The sequence below is a fragment of the Nyctereutes procyonoides genome, unplaced genomic scaffold (assembly GCF_905146905.1).
Source record: "Nyctereutes procyonoides isolate TBG_1078 unplaced genomic scaffold, NYPRO_anot_genome, whole genome shotgun sequence".
Lineage (NCBI taxonomy): Eukaryota > Metazoa > Chordata > Mammalia > Carnivora > Canidae > Nyctereutes > Nyctereutes procyonoides.
In genome coordinates, this window is record NW_026575141.1 from 1099977 (window position 1) to 1126562 (window position 26586).

Below are 26586 nucleotides of genomic sequence, written 5' to 3' on the forward strand. Positions count from 1 at the left end.
TGCTTAGTAGGCACAGAGTCTGCCTGGCAAGCATGGCTCCTTTAAGACAGATTCCTCTAGGCATTCACTTATTCTCAGATGTGACACTTAAGGCATAGAGCAAACTAAAACAACTTGGGGAAAAGAAAGAAAGAGAGAGAGAGAAAGAAAAAGGAAGAAAGAATGAAAGAAAGAAAAAGGAAAGAAAGAAAGAAAAAGAGAAAGAAGGGAAGAAAGGGAGAAAGCAAAAAGCAAGCTCACAGGAATTGATTGGAAATATAGTCAACTTACTTGGATTATCTGACTCAAAAAAAGATCATTTAGAAATGATTTACAAGGGACTCACTCAGAAATAGCAGCAACAGGCATATTTCAGACCATAAATCAGTGGAACATGAAAACTGAAGAAAAATCCATAAAGGTTAATGCCCTTTGGAGTGCATTTGCCTCTTAATTCATAGGAGTAAGTCATCGGCACATCGGAAAGAGGCTCCCCCATCACTGTGTAATTGTTCATGCTGAGTGTAACTACTATCTGTGCCTTTTGTATATAAAGATTTTCTGGGTAAAAGTGCAAAATAAGCTCATCATTGCTGAGCCCAATCATGTCCTCAGCCCATACCCCTAGGAGACAATTTGCTGAACTAATGAAATAAAAAGGGATTTGGGTACTCTTATTTGTAATGAGTAAAATTCATGCCTAGCACTAGAGGGAAAAAAAGAGGTAAAAATCATTAAGTAAAGGGAGAAAAGAATATTATCTACAAAATTTGAACTCTGCAAGCTTGTAAACAAATATAACTTAAAAAAAATCTTACCACGAGTACACTGCGAGTGATTTGTGCCTGCATTTAAGTGTTCCCTCCAGACTGAAAAGCACTTTAGTTAAAATGAAGTAAGCTTCTTTAAAATGACAGCTGTTTAAATTTTTTAAGCATATAATTTGAAAATTGAAGCAATCCAAGCTCTAACCTTTAATATCAAGCAATCTTCTTTTTTAATGAAAAAAAAAAAGCATATAAATAAATAAATAAATAAGGGCCACTGATTTAAAACTCCAAGGCAAAGTGATAACCCTGCTTTTTCCAATAGACCTGGAATTCTTTTTTTTAATCCCTTCCACTTATTTATAGTTAAGAAACCTCTCTCTCTCTCTCATTCTCTCTCTCTCTCTCTTTTTTTTTTTTTTTTTACAAAAGATAAGGCTGTTTGAAAAATTTTCAAGAAAAATAGCAACTTATTACAAAATGTCTATCATGTCATCTGGGAGCTTACATGTAACGTTTAAACATTTTATATTTTAGGGGTTCCGCATCAGTTTGACCTTAGATATTCTAATGCAAGACACAGGGAGCTGGCCAATCTTCTACCTGTTGCTGTCAGGAGCAGCTCTATTAAGAATTGCTTACATCTGGGCAGCCCGGGTAGCTCAGCCCAGGGTGCGATCCTGAAGACCGGGGATCGAGTCCCACATCAGTTTCCCTGCATGGAGCCTGCTTCTCCCTCTGTGTCTCTGCCTCTCTCTCTCTGTGTCTCTCATGAATAAATAAATAAAATTTTTAAAAAATTCATCTCTTACCATGTCCTGATTGAAGAGCTTTATATGGATTCTTTTATGTAATTCACAATAACTCGATGAGGTCTGCACTATTGCTGTCTGCATTTTATGTACAATGAAACCGAGCAAGTGAAAAAATATTATTAGTTGATAGTTACATTGTGCTTATAATATGCCCAAAATGTTTGAAGCAACCACCCCATGCTTTGCTTCACTTTTTCCTTAAAACACACCAAAGAATACTTTTATAAATGCTATTTGGAAGAAGAAATGAAGGCATAGAAAGATTAAGTACCTTCCCAAGGTACTTACAGCTACTAAGCAATGGAGCAAAGATTTGAACTTGGGTGGTTTGGCTAGACTTCACCACCACTCTAGACAGTGGACTCTTCTAACACTGCTGCCTCCCAAATGTTCACCCTTAGGGGTAGGACTCGGAAGGGGGCTGGTAGGGGGAGGACAATCAACATTAGTCCATGTGAAAAGCCCTAGAGTTTGCTGACACAGTGGAAGCTTGCATGGAATGAGAGAACTTTCACATTGCTAAATACAAATATCTGGATATACATACCGGAGACTGCATTATTTCTCTCGGGATACAGTAAGTTTTATTTCCAGCTCTGACTTCTTCTCCTAAGACCCTGATCTGTATTTGTAATCTGTTAGCTATTTCAACTGGATGTCCTTTTGACAATTCAAATTATCTCAAAAATGGAAGTCTTCATAGCTGCCCTCCCACTATTATTACTTCATTTCTCTCCCTCTACGTTCTCTATTTTTGTACCATCCTTGTTCCAGTTACCAGGGCTCAAGCACAATCATTTTTCACTTCTTCCTCTCTTATCTTCAGCCTTGCTGCTCATGAAAGTAGCTTCCAGACTTAGAGGCATTCTCTTTATGCGTCCTCTTAGTGCATGCATTTATTCATGGGTTCGTTTCTTCATTCATTTAAGCAAGTACTTGTGGAGTGCCTACCTTATGCCATGTACTGTTCCAGGTTCTGGAGCATCCATGGTGAGAGAATCATGCCCCAGGGACTATCACTGACAGCTATGATAGGAATGGCGCCACTTCAACTTGTTTCGTGCCAGTGCCTGGACGGACATTCCCGTTTCCATTTGTTAACATCCAGCACCATAATCCAGGCTTTTATTAAATCAGATGACGTAGGGGTGCCTGAGTGGCTCAGTGGTTGGGCATCTGCCTTTGGCTCAGGGTATGATCCTGGGGTCCTGGGGTTGAGTCCTGTATTGGGCTCCCTGTGAGGAGCCTGCTTCTATCTCTGCCTATGTCTCTGCCTCTCTCTGTGTGTCTCTCATGAATAAATACATAAAATCTTAAAACAAAAATCAGATGATGTAGATGGATGGACAGAACTTAATGTAAGGTGATATCTTTTCCAGGCCTTCCTAAAACAATTTCCCAGTTGCTGTTTCTCCTAATTTTTATGTTACACCCATATAGTAGGGTTTTTTACCCTTATTTTACAAATGGGGAAAGTGAAGCTCAAAATGGTCAACTAATTCAGACCCAAGGCATTACTGAGGAAAGAATTGGCATAACAAAATTTGGACCAGGTCTCCTGAATTCTAAAGCCTGAGCTTAAAAAAAAAAATTACTGGAATTGATTTTCTTAATCTTTTGTGAGAACAACAGTAGTATATGAGCATTGCAGATAATTATGGGGAAAAAAGAGAATAAGCAAAAACAAGAAAATAAAAAGTTCATATTTCCACCATTCAAAAAAAAAAAAAAAACCAACCAAACAAAACCATATAACAACTTTAGTCTCTTCCTCCTCCAATTTCTCTAATGTATAGTTGTTATATTAGTCTCACCAAGGCACAGATTAAGTAATTGCAGCTTCCTCAGGGCATCCTATGTGCTCTTGCCTCCAGGTCTTTGCACCTGCCAGTGCACCTGCTAGGATACTCCCCTCCAGACCCTTTCCCCAGCAGTCCCTGGTCCTTCAGCCACTAGCTTACATACAACTTCTTCCAGGAGGCCTTGTCCTGTGAGTCTAGGTGGAATGCTCTTTGCACTTTGCGCCCATAATACTGTGGAGTCCACAGAATATTCCTGTTGACGTGTCTGTATTCCCTGCTAGTTTCTAGACATCTTGAGGATAGGGAATGTGTCTTTTTTATTGTAGTCAGCATTTGGTAGCCAGCAGGTATCAAGAGATAAGTCTAGTATATTCTCACTGCTACTCACCAGCAAATTTGGCTTTCTGTGTACTCCTTGCATTAAAAAAAAAAATCCCATGCCTTTTCTCATCATGTCTATATGGTCTACTTCTAGGGTATCCATTTTCCAAACTGTGGTATATAAGCTAGAGTAGAGGCTTGAGAAGCTCCCATTTTCACTACAGCCTTCCTTCAAGGGCCAATTCAAAGCTTGCTCACTCATAAAGTTTTCCTGAATCTCTTTATTTATTATTTTTGTAAAGTAACCTCTACGCCCAGTGTGGGGCTTGAACTCACAATCCTGAGATTCAGAGTCACATGCTCTACCAACTGAACCAACCAGGTCCTCCCCTGCCTCTGATCTCTTTCAGCTACTTTACTAATTTGAAATAGTTTATTTTATTACATACCGCTAGTGCCTTTCTCCCTATTTATTTTCTCTCTATTAGAATTAAGCTCCTTCAGAGTACAAATGTGCTTTAGGACATCTTTGAATCATACGTGAACCACTTAACTCTGTCAAGTACCGTGGACACAGTTAATGTTTTAAGAAATGGTAATATTACGTTTCTTTTACTACTTACTTAGGCTTGTCTTGAAAGGCTAGTGAGGCTTCCCCCCCCCTGCTAAGATTTTATTTATTTTGAGAGAGAGAGAGAGAGCACGCAAGAGCACGAGCAAGTAGGGGGAGGGGCAGAGGGCAAGGAAGAGACATTCTCTCTCTTTTTTTTAAATAAATTTATTTTTTATTGGTGTTCAATTTACCAACATACAGAATAACACCCAGTGCTCATCCCGTCAAGTGTCCCCCTCAGTGCCCGTCACCATTCACCCCCACCCCCTGCCGTCCTCCCCCCTCCACCACCCCTAGTTCATTTCCCAGAGTTAGGAGTCTTTATGTTCTGTCTCCCTTTCTGATATTTCCCACTCATTTTTTTTCTCCTTTCCCCTTTATTCCCTTTCACTATTTTTTATATTCCCCAAATGAATGAGAACATACACTGTTTGTCCTTCTCTGATTGACTTACTTCACTCAGCATAATACCCTCTAGTTCCATCCATGGTGAAGCAAATGGTGGGTATTTGTCATTTCTAATGGCTGAGGAATATTCCATTGTATACATAAACCACATCTTCATTCTCAAGCAAGAGTCTACGCTGAGCCTGGAATCCAAAGCAGGGCTGGATTCCACGACTCTGACATCAAGACCTTAGCTGAAATCAAGAGTCGGATCCTTAACCAACTGAGCCACCCAGGTGTCCCTAAAGGCCAGTGCTTCTTAAAAGGATTACAGTGCATAGATTATTATAAGGTTATGTGTTGGGGAATAAATATGGCTGGCTAAAAAAAGGTGAAAAAAAAAACCCCAAAAGAATAGGGACAAAGTGAAAGAAAAAAAAAAAGATCGTGAAGATAAATGATGTACACATTATGTTAAACTGTCATTTTTAAAGGCATTTTAAGGTAAACGGTTGGCAAATCAACACCTGCTCACATTCCTGGTAACATGGAATTTAGTGTATCTGGCCTAATTTAGTGCATACTGCTTGGACATAAATGACCAAAGTCAGAGACTGAAATTTCATGTGTCAAAAACACAAAATGTGAGCCTGCTGGGATACAATTACACTCTAAGTTTGCTAGGAGAGACAGGCTGGCCACTTGGTTCTCTCCTTCACTGTTTCTGAAAAGGATGATTTCATTACATTTAATAAATGAATGCTTTGGAAAACTCAGTTTGAATTATCTCTAATGAGCCTATTTGGCAGCTAAGCTTGTTCCTGAACTTAGCTTATGATGATTTCTTATCCCACTCTTGAGTTTATTATCACTTGATTAACTGCCACCCTGAATGCAAAGTGCTCTAAGAAAATGTACCTGGAAAATAGAGAATGACCCCCTAGTCAACGATTTGGATATCTGTGAGTTATAGACACCTCTTGTTCCCTAAGCTTTTCTACTTTTATCTGCTTTGTTCATGTATTTGATTATTTCAAATATGGTCTTCTCATTGGTTCCTTTCTCTGCATCCACACTTTCCCAGACCGGCATCTATAATGATCTTGCAACAGTATAGAAATTATTATCCATAATGGCTCAAAGTCTTCCTCAAATTTACCTCCTACAGAGCTCTTTCCTATTCGGAAGAGGTCTTCTGCTTTCTGGAGTCTCCTCTTGGCCATCTATTGTCCTATCACACTCATGAGGGGGTTTCAACATCACACAATGGGTTGTTAACACTGATTGCTTTTAAGCCATCTCAGCTGCCATTCTATTATGGTCCTACTTTCCTTTCTAGGGCCTCAGACTCATGTCCTTCTTTATAGTTAATTTCATAAATAGGTCCACTTACAAGATAGGATTTAAAGACTATAATTCCTACCACTCTGTTTCATTCAAGTTTTTATATCCTCTGCAAGGCTAAATCAGCATTAAGAATTCTGCTAACAGGGCAGCCTGGGTGGCTCAGCGGTTTAGCGCCGCCTTCAGCCCAGGGCCTGATCTTGGAGACCCGGGATCACGTCCCACGTCAGGTTCCCTGCATGGAGTCTGCTTCTCCCTCTGCCTGTGTCTCTGCCTCTCTCTCTCCATGTCTCTCATGAATAAATAAATAAAATCTTTAAAAAAAAATTCTGCTAACAAATCCGAGCAGCAGAAAAGTATATAGATAATTACATTTGTACATGGAATAATACAGAAAAAAATAGTCTCCTGTCTAGCTGATTACCTGTAGGGAAATATCTATCAATCACACAGGCATTAAAATGATGAATACACAATTCCAAAGAAAAACTAGACCTTATCGAAGAATTTTGATTACAACATAACTGATATTCCTCTGGATTCTGTTGACGAGAAATACCTAAAACACATAGAAGACCAAACAACTGTCCACCAGTCAGTGTCTGCAATCCAGTTACTCTGCTCAGTGAGTTTACACTCTTGCTGACTATTGCTACTAATTATAGCTGAAAATGCACAAGATAGGAAAAGCCTATGGAAGTACTTCAAACATAAAAAAAGAAAAATCCAATGCAATCCTGATTTCACCTGAGAAGTGTTTCCTATTTTCAAAACAATGGGTAAAAAAAAGGTAAGGAATATATGCTTCATCACAGCACACATCGGAAGTACATCTTAAGGGAAAAACATTATTTCAAAAAACTATTTGGTCTCGTAAAACCTATGAAAAGATGTCTAGCTCATCAGACTGATGGCTAGTTTTTTCTGACAGTTTATTTTCAATATGGTAGTATACATAAAATTGTCCATTTTTATGAGGTCAACAATGAAAAGTTATGGCCACAGGCATGATAGCCACAGGCAGAAGAGTTAGTTTTGTATTTAGCAACTATATATTCAGGTTGTTACTATGTACCTTCATACTTACTAATATCTTTAAATGTTTTTATATCATTTTCCTCATATGCATATTTTGTTTGATCACACCTCTTGTACAGGAGGTATTTGTTGATAAAATCCTTAAAAAAGTGTGTGTGTGTGGGGGTGACACCTGGGTGGCTCAGCGGTTGAGCATTTGCCTTTGGCTCAGGTTGTGATCCCAGGGTCCCAGGATTGAGTCCAACACTGGGGTCCCCTTGAGGAGCCTACTTCTCTCTCTGCCTATGTCTCTGCCTCTTTCTGTGTCTCTCATGAATAAATAAATAAAATCTAAAAAAAAAAAAGAAAAAAGAAAGAAATTCAGAAGAAAGCAAAATAAATGGTCACAGATACAATGATCACAGAAAATTTCCCAAAGTGCTCATTTCCAAAGATGGAAAGGCCTATTTTTCATAACTAAGTTTTAGATATCTTGGTTAAAAAACATCGGGAAAGTCCAATGCATACAAGCGTGTTGGAAAAATGAGGAGGCAAAAATGCATGCATGAAAAGGAGTAACATGACATCCCCTCCTTACCGGTGCATCTGCTTCTACAAGAAGGATCACAGGGTGTGTTACGACATGACACCAATGTCATACACAGGCCTAGGCAGCTGGGAGGGATCTGGAATTTTCTAAGACTCAAGCAGAACATTGGGCCAAGCACAAAATCCACATCTTTTGCCTCTAGTTTGACATTCTATTCTTCAATGACAAAAGTGAAAGAATAATTAGACTATGTGGGTTTCCCTTTAACCTGGTTGGCCATTTCTTCTAACAGCACAATTACCCTGCTAATGAGATTACACTGGGTTTAACTAGAGGATTATTTCACAGCAAAACCCTGCTGACTCCTGTTCCCAGAGGCCCCATTTTCCTATAGATGCGCCCATCTAAATTTGTTTGTCTTCATGAAAGCCAGACGTAAAAGCTAGGCCTGCACAGTTGTGAAAACATAAGGGCTTTTGTTTATATTGAAAAAAAGCCTCATTTACTTCATCTGAATCTCTCTAATACCCAGTGAAATATTTATTAATGAGTATCAGCACTGCAAACCAGAAAGTCTTATTTGCATTAATTTAAACTATAAATAGTTGAAGGTAGATTTCATTCCTGAAGTCATGGATTCAGGAAAAAAAAACCCTGAATTGTGGGTTGAATTAAAGGAGACCATTAGCAAAGTAAAATGTATGAGACATTAAGGGTGGTAGATATTTTTCCCACCCTTGGGCTACATGGATCATTTCTCAATATATAATTTATTACCCTGCTTCTAGTCACTTCAGTGGAGGCGACAGGATGGGGCAGTGATTTTTTTTTTTCTAATTTCTGTCTGTTAGGGTTGTAGGGAACATATCTGTGCTAATCATCAGGTTGGACCAAAAATTAGTTGAGTACATCTGGGTATCCATTCATTCACTCACCCAACAAACCTTTAGTGTGCTAACTGTATGTCAGGCACCACTAGATGATAAGACTAAAAAATAGACAAAACATACTGCTTGCTCTTAAAGGGTACTTGGGCTAAAGTAATGCTGGATCCAAACTACAATCCACACTCTCTTAGTTAGTGGTCATGAAATAACATTAGAAAATTGCAATCAGCATCGAGAGACAGGGAGGTAGACAGGGACCGAATAGGATAGAACTATTAGATGTATTGCATATATTAGTGGCAAAGATTGATTTGTGTAATTGTTATATGTATGTATACGTATGTGTGTGTGTGTCTGTGTGTATATATGTATGTATATATATGCCTGTGTGTATGTATGTATCTATTTGATTTTTAAAAAATATATACATGCAGAATGTGCTGGATCATGGTATCAAATATAATTTTTACTGAGAAAAGAGTATGCAAGTGACAGATCCTAAAAGAAAAGAATTAAACTCTAGACAGGCTGACAGCACTAATGGTATAGACTGTTTGGTAATTTGTTTACAAACCTTATCCGGCGACATGACTTCAATTCTTTGAGGGCAGGATACTGGTCAGCTGTGTCAGTGTATCCCCGCCACCCCATTCCTAGCATGGTACACCGGTGGAAGTGCAATGTAAGTCTCCTTGCATAAAGTGGGAAATTGAGGCAGCTTTGAAATTGGTCATAATGTAAACCAGCTACCTGAGGGCTATGTTTCACTGAGCACATGTGAGAAAAATATATATCCACTTCCTGCTGGCCAGTGTTTATGGTCATTTTATACTTTCATCTTCTCTATCCATGACAATTCGAGCTAACTTCACTTGTGCAAGTTCTAAGCAATGCAAATTCCAAGTCTCTACCTTTAGGAAGTATGGAGAAATTACAATGAATATTGCTGCTAAGACAAATCGTGCCTCTTATTGGCTGGGTATACGCTGGTGTAGGGGGAGTGAAGTAGGCCTGCTGATTATTCATAAAGAACGAATATAACACACTCAAGCAACAAGAGAACATCAGCATGAGGAGGCGCTAGTAAATAATGCCTCGCTCACAGCTAACAAGAAGAAAATTACTGCCAAATACAGTCCATGCTTCTCATCTCAGTGCTCCCTTTGGAAACAAGCACAGGAGTAAACAGCATGGTTAAGAAAGTGATAATGCATGAAAAGTCACTCTGGCCCCACATGCCAAGTCCTCCTCCTCTTCCCTCACTGTGTGACGGTATCTGGTGCATATCTGCCACGCAGGTCGTGGCTGTTGGCCAATTGTCAGACAGCAATTCTTGTTTTCATCTGAAGAAAGATGGGCTTGATCAACTTTGACCATAAGGCCAAGCCATGCTATTTCCCAAGGTAATTTATGTAAGTTTCACTACTGGAAAGGAACAAAAGCCTATGATGCTCTTTGAATTTGTGTATCTTGCTCTCTGACTACTCATGCTTGCCACTTGATAGTGCTGTTATCAGGGAACAGAAGACACCTGCCTGTGAGGTCTTTACTCTGGGAAAGTTTAATCAGATGTCAATATTGTTCAGTTATTTGGGTCACCTTAAATCTGGAAAGCAAGGATCAGAGGATGTTGGTGAAATGTTTTCATGAACAAACTTGTTTTGAGTATTGTTCCAGGTCTGTCAGAACTTTGGAAACAAAAGATAGAAACCTGTACCATCAGCGGATTGAAAAATTCAGGGCAGGAATGTTATTTCATACTATGATTACTACTTAATACTGTCTTATGAGGAAAATAAAAGGGATGTTATTAAAACAGATCAACACAACTTTTATTCTTGGAGTGGTGACTTTTTTGTTCATGGCATCAAAAAGATAATTAAAGGGATTCTTTCAGGTCTTGTGAGGCAGCAGGAAGAGTCCCCTCCTCTTGGGTCAATTTCCTAGGAGGAGGGGCTGTCATGAAAATGCAGAAGGAATGGTAATCACTGGAAACTGGGTCATGGAAGGATATATTTATGTTCAAATGTCCAAGCTATGTATCTAAATTTGATTTTAAGAGAACCCCAAAGGGACAAAAACAAAATAACAATGATTATAATGTGGCAAATTTGTCTTCAGAATGAGTCCCTTTCATATCCATTACTTAATTTAATGCCACCACCATCTTCCCAGTGCTGCACTGGGACTGTTACCTGGGGAGGTAATGTGTTTGTAAATTTAGAGAGGGCGGAAAGAATATAGGACGCATGGATGGATGATAAAGCACATTGCAAAAAGCTATAGCTAGCCAATTCGCCAATCCATTTCTTGATACTCAATCCGTTCCTTTGGATGTGCATTATTCCCTTTAAATTACTTTAATGAGATCAAGAGAGGTGAAAAGTCAATAGAATCATCTCCAAACAATCCCATCTCTATGACTGGTCTAAACCCTCTTCTAGATTAATCTGTCTTTGGACTGGTCTTTTCCATTCCCACCTGTCATTTCACCACCAGATTCATCTACACCAAACATCTCTTCTGGAGTGATAATTCCATTTCTCAAAAACCTAAAATGGCTTCTAATTTCATCACATGAATCTAAAATTCCCTTTCCCATGATTTGGCCCCATTACTTTTCCATACCTCTGAAGGATGCTCATTTGGCTTCTTGTATCATAAGAATGCAAAATTATTCCTGCTCTGGACCATTCCGTTCGTTTTTTCCACTTTTTCAGAACATACCTCATTTCGGTGAAGTTTCAGAACGCCCATATTTTATATATGTATATATGAAATCAGTGATTCATGGGCTGAGAGAGAGAGGGCAACATAAATACAGCAAGGCATCCAGCCTGCCATTCTACTTGATGAGAATGTGTCCCATGGTAAGCAGGCCAGGGAGAGAGATGCAGATCCAAGTCCCTCCATCAGACTCACCTCCTGGCTACTCTTTGTGGTGTCAGCATCTGGTCATTCTGAGTGGGACTATGTAACCTGGTACTTTAAAATATGTGTTTAGTGCAATATAATGCCTATTATTCACAGGGCAAATACTTCTTTTAAAATACACATAGGGAGGAAACCTTGAGGGAAAATGTAGATGCACTGTATTCCCCACAATGAGAGAAGGTGGCTCACTTCCCACTTGCTAAGTGATTTTCACAGGTAGTCCCAATGATACTCAGTTTTCACCTTAGGTACAGGAGTAGGTTCTAACACCCATATATGATCAGAACTCTATAATACAGCCTACTGAAATTCCACCTGTCTTTGAAAAGCTTGGCTTCCAGCCTCTTGTCCCTAGCCCACTTTAGCCTCGCTACCTTTCCTCACTTTCATAGTCCATGGAACACAATTATGTGTTTCTACCTTCTCTTTCACTGTCCTCTGTTATTTCTCATGGTATCATCTCTTGCCAACCAAATTTTCATTTCTCTGAGTACAGAGCCTGTGCCTTTTTTTTAAAGATTTTATTTACTTATTCATGAGAGACACAGAGAGAGAGAGAGAGAGGAGAGAGAGAGAGGCAGAGACACAGGCAGAGGGAAAAGCAGGACCCATGCAGGGAGCCCAATGTGGAACTCTATCCCAGGTCTCCAGGATCAGGCCCTGGGCTGAAGGCAGCGCTAAACCACCAAGCCATCCGGGCTGCCCGAACCTGTGCTTTTATTATGGTTTTTCTATTTCCCATGGTTCCTAGCACAATGGGCCACTCAAATTTTAAGAGCTCCTCGACGTGATCTTCTGGACAATGTGGCATATGGAAGAGGAGACACGGTCTCTCTCAGGTTAGAAAGTCCTGGGTTGGAATCTCCAGGATCTCAGATACTGAACTATAGGATTTTGCTGACCCCCAGGCCTGTAATCTCCAAAACAGGGCTAATACTTCCCTTCGAGGGTCACTGTAAGGTTGGCAGTGATGTTGGTCCTACACTAATGCCTTCTATTCACCTGATGTCTATAAGCCAAGTGCCAGGAATATGGTAGCACTCATTATGTGGTAGTGATACTCCTAACAAACAATTCATTTGTTCACTTATTTGCAAATGTGCCAGCCAAATAAATGACAGAGTGTCTGTATCATAATTGTTCTGTCACAGCCAAGTCTCTTTCAGTAGGAAATCCATTGGAAATTTTCACACCCCACTTTACAACAATGGAGGTCTGCAGAGCTCACCTGGAGCTTACTAGCAATATCTTAGGTCTGCGTATCATTCGGAATTTCCAACAGCCGTTCAAATGCATTGTTGGACTTTCCCAACTGGCAAATACGAAATGCTGGGGACCATTCTCAGGCAAAGGAACCTGGTGATGCTGACAGAAATACGTCAATTGTGCCCTGGGTCTCTGGGTGTGCCAGTGCCCTGGCCTGGGCTGCTCTTGCTCCAGTCATGCAACTCTTCCTATCCCTTCCACCAGGTCTCTGCACACATGTATGCAATCCCATCCATCTTCCAAAGATGTCTGAGGAGGCCCTGACAATGAAAATATCTCTCCAATCATTATCTCCTTTCATTGCTTCTTCCTCTTTGTAGAACTTATAACCTAGCGCCATATTTACTAGCTTGTTTTCCACATTTAAGCCCATGAGGGCCAGGCCATAAGCTGGCTCACAGCTGTACACCTAGAACCCACAAAAGTGCCTAACATGTGGCAGGGGCCCTAGAGATACTTGGTGAATAAACGTGAACTTGGTGGATCCCTGTCAGCTTCTCTCTGTGGACTCCAAGGATTGGAAACTCCAGGAGGTTACAATCTTCACTGAACCAATTAGTAATAAATGGAAGTAATGTCTGTCTTTACAACTTTTCCCCCATCGCCTTCAACCCAGGTCACATTTAACCCATCCAATGTACCCCCTGACTTCCAGGGATGCCAAGCAGTGACACTGGAATTAGTGAAAGGAAAAAAAAAGTGCTTATGCAACACAGCCTCAGACCTTGTCCCATTCCTTTGATGCCTCATTAAGACTATCATTTAATGATCGCACCTGAAAAATAAGAAACAGGTATGAGACTAATGATATTACTTGGGTAGAATAGCTTAAATTATTTTTTGAATTATCACCAGTAGCACATTCTTGCCTGTTCAAATCCTGCAGCTCTCAATCTGGCCCCCTGTAAAAAGTAACATATGCTCACAATAAATCTTTAAAATGGCTCTATTAATAGAGTGGCTGCAGTGACAGTTTTATAAATGGGCCCCATCTTTATGCAAACTGTGTTTTATTAGATTGCATTATAATGATTTGTAATAAGAATACAGAGATGGATTCCGAGAGAAGGAACTCCAAACGTTCCTAAACCGGTCAGGGGTTTCAGAGCCCATGAATTCTGTGTGGCAGACTGTGCATTCCGGGAACAACAGACATCATCAGATTAGTTTTTGCTACAGTTGTATGCTTCTCCGCCTGCTTTTTCCAATCAGATAATAACAGTCTAATAACTGGCTTTGTGTCTGTCAATCCAATTACTTCCTATTTGGGATGTGCTGACACTCCATTAAATCGGCAGACAGATGGCAGAGTCTTTCATTACCCTCCGACTGAATAATTAGCTTCCTGGGCACATAACTAAAGAAGGAGCCCATCTATAAAGTCAGGTGTCTTCCAAATAGAACCAAAGACACAGATCACTAAAAATAATCTTGTTAGCCTAATGTTATGTCAATGCCATGCTTGTAATAGGCAAAGCCATCTAGTTCTCCTTCCGTCAACTCAGAAGCCTTTCCCGGTAGTCTTATTCAGGAGGAGTGGCCCTCGGGCTTCATTTGCACAGGTCCTCTCCCCCATAAATCTGATTGGTAGCTGCTCCAGGAAAAACACAATCTGGGAACCAAATCATGTCTCCTTGGGGAAGTGAAACTGTTCTTTCATCTGACCTGACCTCACTGAGATATTAAAGGCACACAACACTCACAAAAATAAACTGCCTGTAGAGAAGGTTACATAGCATTTAACCAGAAACTTGTAAGACTAGAGGACTAGATGCCTACAATAAATTAAAACACAATCATAAGAATCTTAATGAAGTTATCTTACAACTGTACAGTTAAGGAAAGAGAATTTAAGAGAAGGCACCATCGTGTCTTCCGTATTTCCTGCTCTATTTACCATGATGATGTGCCTTTAACAGGTGTTCCACTGACTCTCTGCACATCAACTTGGAAATGCTTTTACAGAAGTTTTTAATATCATGATGCCAATTGTTAAAGGGAGAAACTGTGATATAGTTGGTGAAATCTGTGCCCCCAAATGTAATGAGAGTTTACTTCTAAGAAACCACATGGGTGACAAGAGATCCTTTTCTATCTCTCTGCCCCCACTTGAGCAGCTTTGTCATAAATGTCTCAACATCATGGTTCAACTGTAGTAAGAGATTTGGCATTTCATGCTTTCAATGGGCTAGAATCTCAGATGAAAAGGTTAATTAATATGGAGACAGCATGGAGCCACGAAACGAATATGGCCTGAGAAGGCAAAGACCTAGATTCCAACCTGGCTGCCCGTGGGCCTCAGTTTACTCACTAGATGGACTTCACAGATCGTTTGGTTCCAGCCCTCACATTTCATGATTTACTATGGGGTGCTGGCATGAAAAAACAAAACGAAACAAAACAAATGGGGCCCATTAACCATTGTTCTCTCTTTTCTAAGTGTCTTTGTTCCTTATTTATTGAGGGTACAAGTTATAATTCAACCCTAGTTATATGTGAACTTGGTTGTTTAAAACTTGATTCTTTTGACTGCACAGTCTCTTGATTCAACAATTAAAGCACTCGCAGGGAGTGCTTTGAAAACCAGAGTGATTAACTGGGAGATGCTCAGTCAATGGAGCCAGAGAATGCTGCTCCAGATGAAGAACAAGTGATCAGTGGCAGTGGTCTGGGGCACATTCAGGCTTATTACCCACTGCCTGGACAGCTTCCAAGGAAACTGATATAATAATGAAGGGAACCCTTGGGCCAAAAGAATGGAAACTTGAATGACTCTCAGGTGCGATGAGAAGAGATGGGGTAGCCCAGTAACTGAAGTTCAAAATCGGAAAAACTTGATTTAATTTTGAGATTTTACAATCACTAAAAATTAAGGAAGAATTCCAAAGCAGAAGAGGTAGGCTCTATTACCAGGCTTGCTAAGGAGACCAGGCAGTAGCTGTGCCATTAGCACAGATGACAAGGTGCTAGTCTGCCAGTGGCTTTTTGACTTAAAATGGGAGGAAGACACACAGTCCATGACTTGTCTGGATGGCAAAGATGAAAATACTGCTCTAATTACTGACGTCATCTGAACGTGCGTGATGTTGGATTTCTACAGACTCATTATTCCAACAAAGAGCCCACACATTAGAGGCCCTCAAGAATAAGTCAAAGTCAATTACAGACACTGGAAAACAGAAAGAAAAAAAAAACCACTCAGTAGCCAAGGGTGGGCCAGATAACGAGAAGAAACTGGTTTCCCATGCTCAAGGACCTCAAATCTAATTTCTCAACCAGTCTCCTGCTCTATCAGGAGAGCCAAGAGAGGCAACTATGTATAAAATGCAAAGGGGAGATTTTCACAGTGGTTAGGAGGGCTGAGCTGTACAAATCCTCTTGTAGTTGGGTGTTTGCAACTCCCTGTTCAAGAGTTATCCAAGGTACCTGAGAAATCCAGGGATGATCACTCGAGTACTACTGCCTCTGTTAGAGTCTCTTTAAATCACTAGAATTAAAATAATCAATGAAGATGGTGAAAGGGGGGGAGCAGGCTTCCCTCTCAAGCTCCTCTTTAAGGATTTCCAAGCCCCACTTTCATGAAACACCTTCATTTGTCAATTGAACGTGTTGTGGTTGCTTTCCTAGTTATTGAAGTATTTTCACAGGTCAAGAAGATTAAGGGTGGGATAAGTTGGGGGGGGGAATGCCTCCAAAAAAGGGAAATGAATGTCCACCTTCTCCTTTCTTACACTGGCGCTGCTGATGCTCCAAAGTCAACAAGAACACACAAAATCCATTCACACCACCTGAAGTTGAGTCCCTTATGGTGCCTCCTCTTGAAGAACTAAAAATGCATACTATTTGTAGACACTTTTTCTCAGGACATCAAAATTGTCTCAGTTTTTACAGTTCCATTTCCATTTCGGAATAAAACTGCATATTCTACAATAGCTCCATTTACGGCTTCATCATAGCACAGTAATTTAGAATTTTGTTCCTGTGAACAATTTACTTCTACAGCATTTTTTTTATCATTTTCCATATTTTTAAAAAATGAAAATGCCTTAGTTGTAAATAATCACTTTCAATGGACAATGTGTAAAGTATCTTTTGGGAGGTTTTTAAACGACGAAATATTATGAGCTGTTTAATTCTGATCTGAGTGGAAGCAAATGTGAAAGTGCTCAAGAGAACATCACAAACCATAAGAGAAACAAAAGGAATGGCAACGCAGTCCCTAAACCAGTGTCCTCATCCTGGGCTCCATGAATCACCCAATTCTATGTGTACACCTCCATGGGTCTGCGCATCCCAGGATTTCTCACGGTCCCCGGGTGTCATCGGATCCTCAAAGGTAGTGATACACCCTCCACCCCCACAAAATACCCTAAACCACACAAATTTCCCTAAATAACATCTGCACGTGAAAAAACAACGTTCACTTCAGTTTCTGTACGTCATACATAATAAAAGTAAGGAGGCAACTATAGAGGCTAAGTTTTATGTGGAGCCACAGATGTTTGATTTTTAAAGCTCACATAACATCTTTATTTCACAAAGATTAAAAATATACAGAAACACGATCTGTTTTAGATAATAAAGTTTATAGTGGGAACACCGAACCAATAGCTCTAGATCCTAATCCATATCCTGCCACTGCCCTGTTGCTCAGGCTGGAGCAAGCTAATTAACTTCTCTGGCCCCTAGTTCAGAACTGTTGAAAGCAGTTTACACATCTAGAACTTACTTTACTAATTTGCTCTCACTGAGATTTTGTTTTGAAATATTTTTACTAACCCGACTACATTTCTTAAAGAATCAATTTCTCCTTTTAAAAATCAGTTCAAGTTTATGTAACTGCCAAGAAAACATCTAGTCATTTCTTCTTCCTATTTGTCCAACTAGCAAACCAATAAATATTAAGTCCCCAGCCATTTGTAAGGCTAAATCCAGGGAACCAAAAAACATGACTGAATGAGGCAGACCCAGCCCGACAGTGGGTTCTATATCTTGACTTGATAGAACTACAGCCAGAATACAAATAAACCTATTTGTAATTTTGTGACCACATCATATGTGCATCCATACTCTCCAGTCTACCAAAAACTAATTGTGAAGCTTATCACCAACTTCACAAATTCTAGGAAGTGGGAATCCTGGACTATCAGCTGCTAAATGAGATCAGCTGTCAGATTTCTTCTAGTTCGAAAACATTAGGATCTCACCTCTCCAAGTGGAGAAGACGGATCCACAGTTCAATACAAGTCCCTGATACCCAGCCCTAATAAAAATACTTCAATGATTACAACACTCCCACAACTCCCCAATCTACATAAATGTCTTCTTTCACTAAAACCTAATTATGTCTATAACTAAAGTAGATATTTATACTGATAATTCAATTTCTGTAATGTACCTCTTCCTCCATGCTTCAGAGAGTTGAGTTTAAATGCCTTTTTTGATTACTAATTATTTTCTAAGTGAGTTTAATGCTTGTGAAAGCTATTGGGACCATACGCCTGAGGATGAATGTTCTGTCTGACAAGCAGGTTCCATAAAGCCCTCAGTGGTGTACGACGTGAACCTCTACCCGCAAATCTCACTCTAGAAAGGCTTGTTCTGTGAAGCTGAAGAATGTTTCAGTTGTGAGATCTTCCCTTCTGTTACTGGCAAGTTGTAAATGTTAAAGAAAAGGATAACCTAGCTTCAGTAATAGCAGATGCATTATATGAAGAACGTGCCTAACCATTTATTTCAGGTGGAATGTGTGTTGCCACTTGTGAAATAAAAATTATGTGGAATAGGGCTAATATGTGAACTTGTGATGAAAGTGAATAGCTTCCGTGTATTTTCTACCAGTCATGTTTAAGTTCTTTTGCTTTGGTGCAATTTGAAGTTTTGCAGTTATCACCCCCATAGTTCCAGGAAATTGAGTCATGGTTTTGAATCATTTGCCTCAGCCCACTCAGTGCTTAGCAACATGTAAGTGCCCCCAGTGGGGTGGGCAAAGACTCATTAGCAGCTTAAAGCTTTAGGACTATTAAGTGCTCGCAGGTAAAGACATCTCTCAGATTTTTCCAGTGAAAATCAATTCATCAAATTCCTTTCCTTGTCTACAATCTATTGCATGCTCTGCTGCTCCTAAAAAAGCTGGTCTCTCTTCCAGCTGGGGTGATTGCAGTTCACTCAGCAACCACTGATTCATTGACCATACTGTGGACTGTAAAGTAGGCTGACTGTCATTTCCACTGGGAAGATCAGGTTGTGTTGGTTGTGTGCTCATTATTTACCAGGCTGGAGGCAGCTTCTGACTCCCTTAGGAGTTGCCTAACATCAGTGGCGTCAGGTTTGTTACATGAGAATCATATATTTCTTCTAATTATATGGTCAAGGGGCTGGCGATCTTGCTCTCCAAGAAAAAAATGGCAAGTCCTTGGACATTTTACACTAGGTGATCAATACAATGGCTACACCAAAGAGGAAGAGTTAGGAACTAAATCAGTATAATATGGCTGGGATGGTTAAAACACACAACGAACACACAGAGTCATTCACTATGTTAAACAACAGTGTGTTCTTAGAGAATGAAATGTAAAGGACAAAGTCTTTTTCTGTCATCCCTCACCATCGACAACACAGTAACATTTTGCCTTTGAAATAAAGAAGACTTAGACTGATTAGCAAACCTGAAATTGTTATAATGGTACCACAGTCTTATAAGCAGCCCAAATAACTAAGGTATGGAGTTTCACAATTTGACCAAAGCTATATATCTAGGTCAGCACTAGGCCTAGAACCTACGACTTACAAATTCCATTTTGATCTTATTTCCAGTACACTTCATTGTTTTGTTTTATCATCAAATGGTAATCTTATATCGTTAGTGTAGTAGACTATAAAATTACATTAGAAAGCTTCCTGGAAGTTACCAATTGAATAAGTTAAGTGCGGCCAAAGGAAATAAGTGCCAGTGTGTGTGTGTGTGGGGGGAGGGTGGTGGTGAAGAGGCACAGAACTGAATAAAGGGGCAGCAAAATACAAGGTAGCACAAAATGGAGAGTTCCTGTATAGCCTTGAGTCAGAGGAAAATTCTTAAGTTTTCCAGAACTTTTCGGATACAGAATTTCTTTCCTTCCTTCCTTCCTTCCTTCCTTCCTTCCTTCCTTCCTTCCTTCCTTCCTTCCTTCCTCCCTCCCTCCCTTCTTATATTCTAGCTTTATTAAGATATGATTCACATACAATTCACCCATTGAAAGTGATTTTTAGTGCACTCACTGAGTTGTGTAGCCATCACCATGATCCACTTTAGGACATTTTCATCACCTCTCAAAAGAAACTTTATACCCATTAGCAGTGACTCCATTTCCCCCCACAACTCCATCCCACCTTTGGCCCTAGGGCACCAATAATCTACTTGCTACTTCTAAACATTTGTCAGTTCTGATCTTTTTCATATAGATGGAATCATACAATAGGTGGCCTTCGTGACTGGCTTCTTTCACTCAGTGTAACGTGTTCAGGGTTCATCATGTTATGGCATGTACGTGTGCTTTATCCCCTTTTATGGAAGAGTAACAAGTCACTGCATGGATTTACCACATTTTATTTATCCATTCATCAGCTGGCAGACGACCTTTCCTTTTGAAATGCTAAAATCCCTCCTCAGGTCTCTTCCTTAACTTACAATCCACTGCTATTACTACTTTTATTTTTCATCCACAATCACTGATAGAGTAGTGTTTTTTTTTCCTCTGAGGAAACCAACATCATCCAAATATGAATGGAAAACCAGCTTAAAGATAACTGACAGGTCATGGATTAGTAGGAATGATAATCACATTAATGTAAACCGTTAGTGAATACTAAAAGAAAGCAGCGTGGATCTTAGGAACCAGGTGATGTGTTACATAGGAAGACACAGGGATGTAGCTACAACAGCATCACCACGGTGTAGTGACTCAGCAGAGATGGTGGCTTTCCTTGTGCCTTCCTTGTGACTTCTCACTACTTCACTAGAATAAGGCAATGCCACTGCCAGAGTTAACCACCTGCCAGTTCCATGTCTTACACATCTCTGAACCTCTCCAAAAGCCTAGAATAGCAGGTGGCTGAACTACAGTTAACAAATACTTATTAAATAATCATATATTCCAGCTTCAGGGTTCCCTGTCCTCGCACTGGGATCTCACAGCAGACTTTTTAAGGGACCAGCAATTTGAGGTCATTGCTGAGTATGAATATATTTAATTTTTGGAATTGTACTTAAAATGAGTGAATTGGTTAATACTGAATAAACATCTGAACACAACTGCTAATCAGTTTACAGGAATTTGTTGAGGATCCACTGTGTGGAAGGCTCTGCTCTAGACACTGGTGACCTAACAGACAAAGCTGCTTAAAATGTGGCTTATATTCTAGTTAGGGGAGACGGACATGAAACAGACATGTATCCAGCAGTGACAGATGCTATGAAGCAAAATAAGGGAGACTGGGAAATGGCAAGTGCAGAATGGTTGGTCTTCAGAAGGAAAAGGAAAAGCCAGGAAAAAGCCTCTGGAGAAGGTGACATTTGACCAAAGACCAGAATAAAGTCAAGAGTGATACGGATTTTTGGAGCAACAGTGTTCCAACATGGGGGAACAGCAACCGTGAAGTTCCTGAGGAAGAATAAAATTTTAGCATTCAAAAAACATCCATGAAGCCAGTGTGGGTGAAGCAGGAGGGTGGGGAGAGCAATGAGAGACAACACCTGATAAATCACTGGGGGGCGGGGTGGGGAGCAGGTCATGAAAATTTTATATACCATGGTAAAGAATCTGAATTTACCCTGATTGTCATGATCTACTCTGTGTTTTAATGGGATCACTTGAACTGCCATGTGGACAACAGAGTAAATGACTAAAGCAGTAAGAGCTTCAGAGAATAGGCTACAGCAACAGTGCCAAAGAGAGATTATGGTGGCCTGGGCCAGGGTGGGAGCAGTGTGGACGGTGCCAAGTAGTTAGATTCTCTATACAAGTCTGAAGGAGGCACACACAAGATTTGTCAAAGACCTATCATGTGCACGGTATAAAAGAAAGAGGTGGCAAGCATGACATGGAGAGTTTTGGTCTGAGCAAACAGATGCATTGACTGAGATGAACAAGACAACAGGAAGAACAGGTTTTAAAAGAAATCAAGAGTTTTCTTTTGGACAAATTTAGAGGAAGACACTAATTAGCTAAATAGATCAACTGAGCAGTTGGATAGATGAGTCTAGAGCTAAGAGGAGAGATTGGCAGTACAGATAAAAATTTTGAAAATATTAGTGCACAGTTGGTACTTCAAAGTCATAAGATCAGGAAGTGCATCTCCTAGAAAAGAAGAGGGGTCTAAAGATTGAATCCTAAATCTCTTAATTTAGAAATAGAAAAGACAAGGAGATGCGAGCAAAGGAGAAGCCACAGCAGCAGGGTGAATCAGCCAAGATCTTAGTAATTCTAGTGTTCTGAATATATATGAAGTTTATTTCCTTTCCTCTTGGCAATTCCCTAGAATATATCACGTAATGGTTAAGAAGATGAGCGTTAGGAAGGAGTATCTAGGTTATGTTCCTACTACCTGCCTGGAACAAGGTGTTAACCTCCATGAGCCTGTCGCTTTATCTATAAAACAATACCACTTTCATGTGGAGAGATTAAATGACACAACCCATAGAAAGTGCTGCTCAATGTGGTATATGACAGAAAATGCTCAATAAATGTTACTTATCATCATGGTTATTCAGGAATCCTTCCTCTTTTCTGTCTAAAGTACTTTCTGTCTATACTGGATCATTTAGGATTTATTTACAACCCTGAAGTATAATAGTAACTACGTCTGTGTTTGTATCTTATGTTATCAACTCGAGTGGAATTTCTTCTCTGTCTGCCTGATGTGTAGAAGGGGAAATTTAAATTTACCTTAATAGGTTGCATACTGTATGTTCCCTGAAGATGCAGAAGCCCAAGTGTTCTGAGAGCCAGGACAATGACTTTATCACTGCTGGAGCTCAGGCAGCCTTCTGTTGGATTTTTGGGAGGCAGGGAAAGGAAGTGGCAAACTACTGAATAAAGGTCAGCAAAATATAAAATAACACAGAGTGTAGACCTTCTATGTGGTCTTAAGCCTTTTCTAGACCTAGGGTTCCAAACTTCTCAGGTACTAAATACACTTTGAAAACTTTCACTGCATTTCTAGAATGTGTGCTCATCTAGAAAGCTTTCTGATATCTTTTTGATGAACTAAAAGGAAGCCCCTGGGACCTTACCAACATGGACACTTTTTGGATGGCCTACCCAGTCTCCTCAGAAAGAATCCATAAAGAAAGAAGGGTTTTTTGGCTGCATGGCCCTGTCTTTGCACTACTTGGCCAAAGTGGGATCCCTGGTCATGTAATAGGAGCATTACAGAATATTCACAGATTCTTTCTGCTGACATTCCCAGAGCTGCCCTGGTTTCGTTCCTTCCAAAGGTCTGGATTCTTGAGACACTCTATTATCTTTCCAAATTTTCCTTTTGTGTGTATGTGTGCACTGGTTTCTTTTACTTACAAAAAACCCCAAACAAACCAACCAAAAAAAAACTTCTTCACTGATTTATCTAGCATATTGGACAGAATCTGAGCTTTGAAGCAGACTTTTTGTTTTTTTAAGTGTTTCTAAAATAAAACCAAGAACACAGAATACAGGCCTGTTTTTTTCCTCTGTCTCTTCCTCGGCCTCTTGGTTTGGTGCCTGGAGAAACTGGCATTCTCAGGTGCTGGGGATGGGAGGAGCCAGCTAGTTTTGAGAAAGTAAATACACGCTTAGGGAAGAAGGAAGGAAATAAATGGGGTAGCTTTTGCTCAAGTCACCTGGGTTCCTCCCTCTGCTACCATTCTACCCTACTATTACTCAGTAAACAAGAGACCAAAGTCCTCAACCATGATACAATGTCCTAAACCAGATACATAGGGGAAGGAATAAAATCTAGTGGGAAAATATCATTTCTGTAGAAGGGCCGAAGAAAAGTTTATGAAAAAGCTAAGACTTGATCAAGTGCTGGCATTGTTTTTTGTATCTCACAACAGATCACCAGAAAAAAATATGAGCTGGTTTTAAGTCACAACACTCTGACACCCAGTGCGTAAATATTTTCCACACCCACAACCAATTCTCCGAAACTCTCATCACCAATGAGATGTCCGATGACTCGATTCAGTTCTGATACTAACTACCTGGAGGGTTAGCGTGAGACACTACAAGTCAAAGACTGCGGCCCACAAGACTGCCTCAACTTCAAACACCAATCATGAGCCCTGGGCCTCTCTGACATCTGACTGACTAGCTATAAATCAGGGTTCCCACAACTTCATCCTCAGGTTTGATCACCTGCTAGGATAGCTCACAAAACTCAGGGAAAATAGTTAGCTTAAGATCACCAGCTTGTTATAAAGAAACAAAGGAACAGCCAAATGAAGGGTACATCAAGTGAGGGCCAGAAAGGTCCCAGGCACAGGAGCTTCTGTTCCAGTGGAGTCCAGGTAATCACTTTTCTGACAGGTGGATGCCTTCCCCAATCTGGAGAGGCTCTTGGATCCTGCTGTGTAGGGGGTTTTATGGAAGTCTCATTATGTAGGCATGACTGATTATATCACTGGCCATGGGTGATTGATTAAATTCATTTCCAGTGTCTCTCCCCTCCTAGGAGTCTGGGGGGTGGGGGGCCGGGGGTGAAAGTTCCAATCTCTACTCCTGCCTTGGTCTTTCTGGTGACCAGCCCCCAACCCTGAAGCTACCCAGGGGTACCCAGTCACTAGTCATCTCATTAGTCACTCTATCACTCCACAGATTCCAATTGTTTTAGGAGCTGTGTGGCAGGAACCAGGGACAAAGGTCCAAATAAATATTTCCTATTGTACTGCAACAAGTAATAATACTTTAATTCTAAAAATTGTGTTCTTACCCAAGGAGGCACAGACATCATAGTCTTAAGGTATCATTTCCATAGTGGTGGTACTTTGGGGCTGGTCAATAAAGGTTCTTTCCATGGATCCCCTTTTGTTATACGCAGTGAGATGGCAGACGGCTAACTAGGTCTGGAAATAGGGTAACTGGTGATTTAATTTAGCGAAGTTAGTTGCTCCTGTGGGAACTAAACTCATGGCATTGGCCTCAGTGAATCTGTGCTCCAATTAACAACGATACACTATTCCAGGGTCATGGAGTAGCTGCTAGCTGCCTGGGTTAGCACAGTGGTTCAGAGGAAAAACCAGCAGCTCAGCAGTTAACCACATTTGGGAAAGAAAAAAAGAAACATTTTAAAAAAATGCCTTCTTTTTTTAAAAGTTAGCCTGATTGCAGCTGTGATTCTTGAACAGCTTGTTCTGAACCACATGGCCTTACCAGCCTCCCAATCTTCCCACTATGTTCCATGCTCAACTGGCTTTCAACAGCTTTCCCGAAGCAACTCTTCAGCATACTAAACTTGGGATTCTTTAACACCAAGTAACACTTTTCTCTCTTTAATGGGATAATTTAGCCTTCTGACTTTCACAGCAGATGCATTTAAGACTTAGTGATGTCATTTAATTACAGACTCTGAAGAAATCTGAAAGCATCATTATAACTAGCCTGTGCTGTCAGCCCTCTGATGGAGCCCACCAGCAATGCCACGTACAAGAACAGATTCCAGGCAGGAAGAATGAAGAGAGAAAGGCACACAGGTCAAGGCCTGTGCTCCATCACCTGAATATTGATGTCCAACCTTCTCCATCTATTATCCACTTAAATGCAGATAAAACCCAGAAAGGCAAAGACCGAGGATCCAAATTAGCAGGCAAATGAATGATCAGGTCAATATACCTACAGAACAATCATTAAGGTGTATTTTCTCAGTTAGAGTGATCAAATTAAGATATCAAAGGTACATTTTTCTGTCCTCTTAATGGCTTCTTGAAGTCTTAACCACTGGAGTTCAATAGCTACTATGTGCCATTACAAGCACTTGCACATGACCTCTTTGCCTAGTCAGGGAAAGATGATGAAGATTAAGAGAAAGAAATATGGGCATAGGAGAGCTTCCGTGTTAATCAAACAAGAAAGTGCTTTAAGGAAAAAGATTAAAAGGCATAATTTAAAATTTTATTGATTTGAATTATTAACATAATAATTATTATTACCATTGAAAATGGAAAGATAGATAAAATGAATGTTTTAAGCTGATGATTACTATTCTTTAAGAACCGAAGAATGGGGGTGTGAAGAATTTATCACATTTGTAAGTTGTGCCGAAAAAGCAAATCAAAATAATGAAAAAACAAATATGCATTTCATCTACTGTGTAAAAAATTTTCTCTTAGTACTCACTGCCATCAACTATGGGTCAGAACAATTAAATTGTATAGAAGAGTTTAGCAAAATGTGAAAGCATCCACAATCACAGATCTGTATTACCTCCTATTACTGAGAACATGTATTACTGGTACATCCTAAGCAAAAGAACTAAATTATTTTTGTTTGTCAAAATCTGAACTTCCTCCCTTGCAAATAATTGACAGTTTTTAGAACTGCCTATAACCAATGATCCCATCCACTAACTTTCCACACAGTTCAATGAATACATACTTTATTACCCTACTTAAATGCAAGAGTTCAAGAGCACAAACATGGATGAGTAATTTGGTGTGGTGAATGAGATGAACATTCTGGCCTTCTGCCACTAGGAATCATATAAAATTCACTGTTCGTAAAAGCAGCTATGTCCCAGGGGACCTGCAAGTAGGATGGCAGCTGGGGCCACGGCTTGATATGATGTCACACATAGCAGTGCTTCACCTGCAAGCATCAAAGGCCACCTGGGTATATAATCATGATCCACTCTTCCAACAATCAACCATAGACAAGCCCTGGTCTCTAGATATT

At 40.1% G+C, this 26586-nt stretch overlaps 1 protein-coding gene and 1 non-coding gene across 3 annotated transcripts in view; both read right to left on the bottom strand.

The window, feature by feature from the left end:
* EXOC4 (exocyst complex component 4) overlaps nucleotides 1-26586 on the bottom strand; it is a 746310-nt gene that overhangs the window by 229326 nt on the left and 490398 nt on the right. The gene's annotated exons all lie outside the window — the stretch shown is intronic.
* Nucleotides 3996-4068, bottom strand: TRNAQ-CUG (transfer RNA glutamine (anticodon CUG)). The gene has a single exon. It is a non-coding gene; the product is annotated as a tRNA-Gln (tRNA).